The sequence below is a fragment of the Petaurus breviceps genome, unplaced genomic scaffold (assembly GCF_028583685.1).
Source record: "Petaurus breviceps papuanus isolate PSGF00001 unplaced genomic scaffold, PetGlider_PUasm1.0 90919, whole genome shotgun sequence".
Lineage (NCBI taxonomy): Eukaryota > Metazoa > Chordata > Mammalia > Diprotodontia > Petauridae > Petaurus > Petaurus breviceps.
In genome coordinates this window covers 12789438-12797327 of record NW_027187378.1, presented here as the reverse complement: position 1 = coordinate 12797327, position 7890 = coordinate 12789438, and the positions used below count along the sequence as shown (strand labels likewise).

Sequence of the window (7890 nt, the reverse complement as noted above, 5' to 3'; positions counted from 1 at the left end):
CTTGTCTCAGGTTACCCATAGCTGAGACTGAATTGAGGTCATCTGACTTGGAATTCAGGGATCTTTCTGCCATATAAGGTTGGATCTTAAGCATTTCATCTCTAGTTTTCCAAAGCTGTCTACCCTAGGTCCACAAGGCATTTTGGGCATCTTTTTCTGCAAAGATTCCTTCACAATTAAACTTATGTTCATTGCATTCACATTTGCTTTACATTTCCTTCCCTAAATCTCATTCATCTTCAGGCCTCTCTACTCTGATTCCAGCAAATTGAAGGTCTCAGAACCACAGATTTAGAGCTGGAAGACATTAGAGTGAGAGGAATCATCTAATAAGTACTTTAAAAAATTGAATACAAAAGATGAAAGGGACCTTAGAGATCCTGAAAGGTGATTTATTCCAACCTTCTCTTTTTTAGTGATGGAGAAAGTGAATCCTAAGAGGAAGGAATAAGTATTTATATTTATAGCCTACTACTATGTGTTAGATCCTGTGCTAAAGGCTTTTTACACATATTATCTCATTTGATACTCACAACAACCCTGGAAGAAAGGTGCTGTTATTATGCCCATTTTACAGATAGGGAAATGGAGGCAGAGTTGGGTGTTTGTTTTTTTATAATTACTTGACTAGAGTCACACAGCTCTTAAGTGTCTGAGGCTGGATTTGAACTCATCTTCCTGAGTTCAGGCAGAGTATTCTATCCATTTCATCACCTCGCTGCTTCTAGGTAACAAGAGAGGTGACTTGATATCTACATTCTTAGTGTCAATGCCCTGCCTGGAACGCAATTCTCCTGACTCTCCCTGACTGCCACTCTCCAGCCCCCTGCCCCAACTCTCCAAAAAACATCATAGAATTTTAGAAAGGCTTAGAGAGCATCTAGTCCATCTGTTTTACAGATAAAGAAATTTGTTCTGTCATTTTTTGGTCATGTCTGATTCTTAAGAACTCATTTGGGATTTTCTTGGCAAAGATACTGGAGAAGTTTGCCATTTTCTTCTGTAGATGAGGAAACTGAGGCAGATGGGGCTAAGTGACTTGCCCAAGGTCATACAGCAATTTGTCTGAGTCCAGATTTGAACTCAGGAGGATGAGTGTTCCTGACTGGAGGCCTGGCACTATTCACTTTGCCACCTAGCTTCCCAAATAAAGAAAAAAGATGTCCCTAAAAAGTGAAGCAGTTTACCTAAGTTCTGTCTGCTAGTGGTCAAACAGTCTAATCCTCATGGAACTTTTCTTGAACAAAAACTTCCATTTTGACCTAAACTCGGTGAATTTAGCATTGTCCTATCAGCATTTTCATAAACTAAAAAAAACCCAAACCCCAAATCCACAGGCCTTTTAAAAGTGTGTTGCAAAGAGAACTTTAAAAAAATCCAATATGGTGGAGATTCCAGGCCTGATCTTATCTGGAACCAGTCTTCCACATCACTTCCAGGTTATTGCTTGTACTCTGGTCATTCCTCTTCCCACTGGGGAACCACCTGGTTTCACCCTATCTTTCCTAGAACCAACTATATCCTTTTCTGGCCATTTCCAAATCATATTGCCACCATTATACTCTCCTCTCTCCCCCAGCCCCTTTTTAGATTTCTCTTTATATGTGTTTTTCCCCCATTAAGTTGTTAGATCCTTGAGGTAGGAGACTAGCTTGCTCGGTTATGTGTGTAGATAGGTATGATGAGGTGCAGGCTCTGGGAACCCCTTTGAGTTCTCCTTGAATCTTTGAGGTACAGGCTCTGGGAACCCCCTTGAATTCTGATTAAATCATCCCATTTGATGATCAGGTAGGTAGGTAAGTAGATAGACAGATCTCTTAATTAATCAGTCTGTATCCCCATGTTTAGCACAATGCCTGTGATGTAATAAATACTTCCTAATTCATTTAGGGTCCGTAAGCCTTACAATCATTCCTTGAACTGAGTGCTATGTTCCAGGGATGCTAGACACCAGGGATAAAAAGACAAAAAGGAATGAAGTGACAGAAAATTGGAATGTGGGAAAGAACCAGAAAGGCAGCTCAAGTGACTATAATGGTCCCAAATTCCATCCCTTAAAAACCTGCAGATCATGGACCTAAAGCATACCTAGAAAAAGAAAACCAATACTGTTCAGATCATGAGTTCCTTCAGGGCAGGGAGTGTCTCTTGCCTCTTTTTGCATTCTCAGAGCTCAGCATAGTACTGGGAACACTGTGGGTACTTAATACCCCTCAACCTTATCACTTGGGTTAGATTTCTGGATTTTCTGGAGAGATTAGTGGGAGTACAGATGGAAAAATTTGAATAAATGCTTGTGGAATTGTGGAGAGGTTGGGATATCGTTATTAGCCCAAAGTGTGAATGGCTTAATGTGAACTACAACCCTGACTCCTTGACTAGGTCCATTTCTAGTGTAATAGGGTTTTGAGAACTGACTATATTCTGGGATTTGCAGATTTGAAGGAAAAGCATTCCCTCAGCACCTAAGAGTGATTTGGGAGTTTCTCAATCTTTGAACCAGTGGGGAAACTTGAGTCTAGCATGGAATTTCTTAAAGAGACACTCAGTTTTGTGAGATAGACAAAGAAGAAGGAGTGAGAAGCATAAGAACCGAGCATCCCCAGCTGTGGGGAGAGGATTCCCTCAATCCTGCTTTGAATATACCCAGTTGAGCTACAAAGAATCAGTGGCCCAGAGGAAACTAGAGAGAGAAAATGAAAAGGAGAAACCAGAAGGAGGGCCTAACTATGAAGAGGTTACCCATAAAGAGGTTTAGGGTTGCTCTGGAGATATCAAAATACCAACACGCCAGGTCCTGCCAAATGAATTCGACTTTCCCAGAATGAATGGTAGCTTCTGACACACAAATTTTCCAGACTGAAAAGGAAGAGCCTCTGTTGTTGTCAAATATTAAATTTATTGCAACAGTCTCCTTTGTAGCTTTTAACTTGCTGGGCATTCAACAGCACCACTATTGATGTCATCAATGACATCATGAGGATGTCGTCCATTAATATTGCAGTCCACAGACTGGGCTGTCCCAAGTATCTCTTTAATGGTTCTAGAGAGATCTCTTGCCGGTGCCTCATCTGTCCCTCATCTGTCAAGCAATGCTGACAATCTCATCAAGACTGATGTTTCCATTGTGTTTAATATTTTTCTGCTTCTTTCTGTCCCGAGGAGGTTCCTTTAGGGCTTTAATGATCAAGGCTGAGGCAGAAGGTACAACCTCAATCTAAGCCTGTCTGTTCTGAATGGTAAGCTTCACTGTGATCCTTAGTCCTTTCCAATTACCGGTTGCCTTGGCAATGTCATCACCAACCTTTTTGGGAGACAAACCCAAGGGACCAATTTTGGGGGCCAGAGCTGATGTGACACCAACTTCACCACCAGTGCACCTCAAAAACATGACTTTAATTTCATTTGGGTCAAACTTGGGCGGCATGGCGGTGACGAAGGTGGAGACTTGGTGGCTGCCAGTGTCAGATGAACCCGGATTTGGGATGACCGAAAGAAGTTGCACCTTCACCACCACGAGCTGGAAGCCAAAAGCATCCCTTTCCTTTCTAAAGTGCTCCATGGATGTTTAGCACATGGAAAGCAATAGCAGCTACAGAATCAAAGTTTCAAAAGCTTTCACTTGGTGGTCTGGGTCCCACTCTAGACAGAATGAGTCAGAGCCTTGAGTAGCAATTAATGGTTGCAGTCCCTCCCAGGCCTTGGGTTTAATTGGATATAGACCATGATGGGGGAATACTTTAGGATCTAGGAGTCAAAACCAAATGCTGGAGTGGCAGAAGTAGCTCACCCAGGGGAAGTAGCTCACCCAGGAATTACCTGATCCCAACTATTGATTCAACTATCTTCCACACTTCTGAGGGAACATAGGGAAATCTGGGAGGCTTAACTAGAAAAAACTGGCTTCCCAATTTCACCAACAGGTCCCTTCCCAACAAGGGGACAAGATAAGAGGAGAGCATAAGGAAGGAGTTTTCAAACAACAGATCCTCAAGTAGGCAGGGGACTAGGTATGTCTAGAGACATCCCTTAAGTTTCCCCTTCCATGCCCCTGACCTGACTGGTCAAGGGGAGGGTATAACCAATTGGTTAGAACAGAGAACTTAGCCATAATAAAGTGGTTAACCTTACCTTCAGCCTCAATGCTTGCTCAGAGTTCAGTGAGAGATACACAGAGTAAGTCTGTGCTAGGTCATTCTATGGTGCTCTCACACACATGGAGACAAGATGGGGTCTTATATACAGAAGGCTGTGGGAGGAATCTAGGGGTGGTCTAGAGGAGGAGTTTAGGGAGGGTCTTCAAGAGAAGTCAGATGAGGTCAGTGAGTGATTAAGGGTGCGAAGTTGCTGGAAGCTACCTGGAGACTACAGACAATGGTAGGCTAGGCCAGTTCAGGGGTGGATTGATATTTTGATAGGCTGAAGGGTAGGAAGCCTAGTAACAGAGGTTTGGACTCAGCCACAATGTAAGACTTATGGCCTCATGCAAATGCCTCATCAAATGGGATGACTTAATCAGAGTTCAAGGGGGGTTCCCAGAGCCTGTACCTCAAGGACTCAAGGAGAGCTCAAGGGATCTCCCAGAGCCCAAACCTCATCAACTGGGGCCAAGAAAGGAGAGATGGATGGGTCTGCAAGCATCTTACACCAGAGTGTTCAGACAGAAGCCACTGGTTGTGCTCACCTCTCCATCGATTGAGGTGAGCCCCCCCCACCAATCTGTTCTTTTCCCAAATTCCCCTCTTTGTGCCTGTCTAGTAACAGACACTGTAATTGTGAGGCAGCTAGGTGGATAGAGTGTTGGACCTAGAATCAGAAAGACCTAGGTTCAGCTCTTGCTTCACACTTTTATTATCTGCACAAATCACTTTGATAAAATACAGGCTCTGGGAACCCCCTTGAACTCTGATTGAATCTTCCCATTTGATGAGGCATTTGCCTGAGTCCATAAGCCTTTCATTGTGGCTCTGCCCAAACCTCTGTTAGTACCCTAGCCCTCCTTTGACCAGCTAGCCCTGCCCCCCTTGATCCTCCCAAAATAATTATACCCAAATCAACTCTTACATCCTTGAACTGGCCTAGTCCACCATTGTCTGTCATCTCTAGGTAGCCTCCAGCAACTTCCCACCCTTAATACTGGAGTCTGACCTCATTGACTCCTCCTGAAGACCCTCCCCAAACTCTTCCTCTAGACCACCCCTAGATTCCTCCCACAACCTTTCTAGGACCCCATCTTGCCTCCATATGGTGTGAGAGCGACATAGAATTTTCTAGCATAGACTTGCTCCATGTCCAATACAAGCCTTACAGATAGCAAGGCTCCTTAAGACTCTACCCATTATGGCAAACTTTTAATAAACTTTGCTTTTCTTTGGCTGAGAGAAGACAAGTCGAATTCATTCAGCAGGACCAGGCATGTTGGTATTTTGGGGTCTCGAGCACCCTTAACCCCATACCTCATCATTTTATGATGACCTTATCAACTTTACCTCTGTCTCCTCAGCTTCATCTATAAAATGAGGAAAATAATAGCTCCCACCTCACAAAGTTGTTGTAAGGATCAAATGAGATGATGTAGTTAGGAGTGCTTTGCAAAATTGAAAGCTCAATTAAATTCTATTGATTATTGTTATTAATAAAAATAAACTGTCTACTTCTTATCAAAATGTTTTCTTTATCCTGATTTTTGTCTTAAACATAAAGAAACCAGGCGTTATCTAGAGATATATAAAACTTTAATTTAGGACAGAAAGCCAAACCTGTCTGAATGTTAGGGATTTCCCTAACTAGAGGCTCTAACTTTTTATCTGTTAGAAGCTCCTGTAAACAGCAGAGAAAGAAGGCCGCATGGACCATCATATTATTGCTGCTAAACTAAAAGGCCTAGAAAAGCTGCTGTAACAGGTTATGGCTAATTGATCTCTAGTCTCCAAAGTGAGAAAGAAAAAAAGGGCCATGTGGAAACAGGTGAGGTCTAGGTGAATGGGTGAGAGCTAAATGAGGTTCAGCTGTGCCCTTCCAGAAGGGAGGAGAGAGCAGAAAATCACATCACCACTCTTCTGTGCTATTCTAGTACCCCCACAGATTCCTATTTGTGCCACTACTTTTGTTGTTTGTGTTTTGTTTCCCTAAAATAGTACTGGTAGATTGGCTAGAACTCAGCTAGTAGTGCTATCAGAACACAAAAGATTTTCTTTGACTCATACATATTTGTTCTTCACTATCATAGCAAAGGGTCTGTGATTTTTTCCATGTGGTGAATTCCCTCATCTTCCTTGGGAGATAAGCCTAGGGAGCTGCCTGCAGCCCATGGTGTTTAGAGTAATTGTCAGTCTGGGTGAGATTTGAAAGTATGCCTTCTGAACTTCAAAAGTTCTAACTACTCTATTGCACTGTTAACTTTTTTCCTTTGTAATCATAAAGGATATATGTTAGCATCATTGAGGTTTGCTATGCGTGAGATATATTCATTTGTACATTTTGCAGTTTTAGTTTCTTCAATTTCATTCTCTAGCAACCTTGCTAATAGAACCATTCTGAACTTCTTTCTGGTTAGGATCAATTAATAAGCCCATGGGCAATGACTCATTGGAGATATATGGAGTGCTTGAGGGTGGGTGTGGGAAAGCATTTTTTCATTCCTCTGGAGGGTGGGGATAAATGCCAACGTTAGAGCAGATTTGCAAGAGGGGGTGGGAAAAGACAGCTGGGTGCAAAGCCCTAGTCTCCTCATTCCCTGGTCTTATTTCTGCTTCTCTTCCTCTGGATTTCCAAGGGATGAGTCCCCAGGAGTTCAGAGACATAATTCATAGAAATATATAGTATTAGCGATGAAAGATGCCTTGAAATCATCTTCTAGCCTAACCCTTAATTTAGTGCTGGGATTGAGGTAGTGGAGGGACTTCTCCAAGGTCACACAAGTAGTAAGTGGCAGATCCACTTATCTGCTCTTAGCACCATGCCTGGGACATAGCATGCACTTAAATGTTTATTGACTATTGAAATTCAGGACTCACACCAGGTTTTCTAGTTTCAAGTCTGGCTCTTGACACTCTACTGTAGATGCCTCTAAGGGTTTTATTTATTTATTTTTTTGCCTTTCGGAGGGTATTTTGGATTAAGTAACTTGGCCAAGGTTACACAGCTAGTTTTTTTTTTTGTGTGGGTGTTAAGTGTCTGAGGACAGAACCAAACTGAGGTCCTCCTGACTCAAGGGCTGGTGCTTTACTGACTGTGCCACTTAGCTGCCCCCAAGGGTTTCATTTTCTTTATAAGTAAAATGAAGGGTCTGAACTAAATGATCCTAAATGTCTTTTCCAGACTCAAAATTCCTATTCTAAACATACTGAGCCTGTATTTTCCCTGTTTCCACTTCAAACCCTTGTCAGGATGGTAGAATCCAAATCTTTTGGATCTTGTCTACTGCATAATGTAATGTAAAGAATAATGATTCTTTACATTCTTAAAGCACTTTCGATTAAATTCTCTCACATTCAAAACAAACCTGTGAATTACATTGCATGCAATAGTGAAAAACAAACCCCCCTAGTGGCCATTTTTCTGGTGGTAGATCCTTCTACATTTAGGCTATTCCTCAGATAGGAGACACAGTTTCTTGCTACCGTGTTTCCCCGATAATAACTGTCTTATTATTTTTTTTGTACAGAAAAACACCAGAGGGCTTATTTTCAGGGGAGGGCTTATTTTAATGAACATTGACAGCAATTTTAATAAACAGGTAAATGTGAACAAAAAAATGTACCTTTATTCAATAAGCAAATCACTGGGGAAGAACAGGATGACGCGCTTACTGCTGCAGCTCTGATTGGATGCAGCTCGGAGCGCGGTGTGCGTTTCACGGGGGGGGGGGGGGGGGGGGGGGGGGGGGGG

The 7890-nt window shown here is 42.5% G+C and overlaps 1 pseudogene; it reads right to left on the bottom strand.

Moving 5' to 3' along the window:
- Positions 1-2821: 2821 nt before the first annotated feature.
- On the bottom strand, positions 2822-3488 carry LOC138151770 (large ribosomal subunit protein uL11 pseudogene; annotated as a pseudogene).
- Between the last annotated feature and the right edge of the window lie 4402 nt (positions 3489-7890).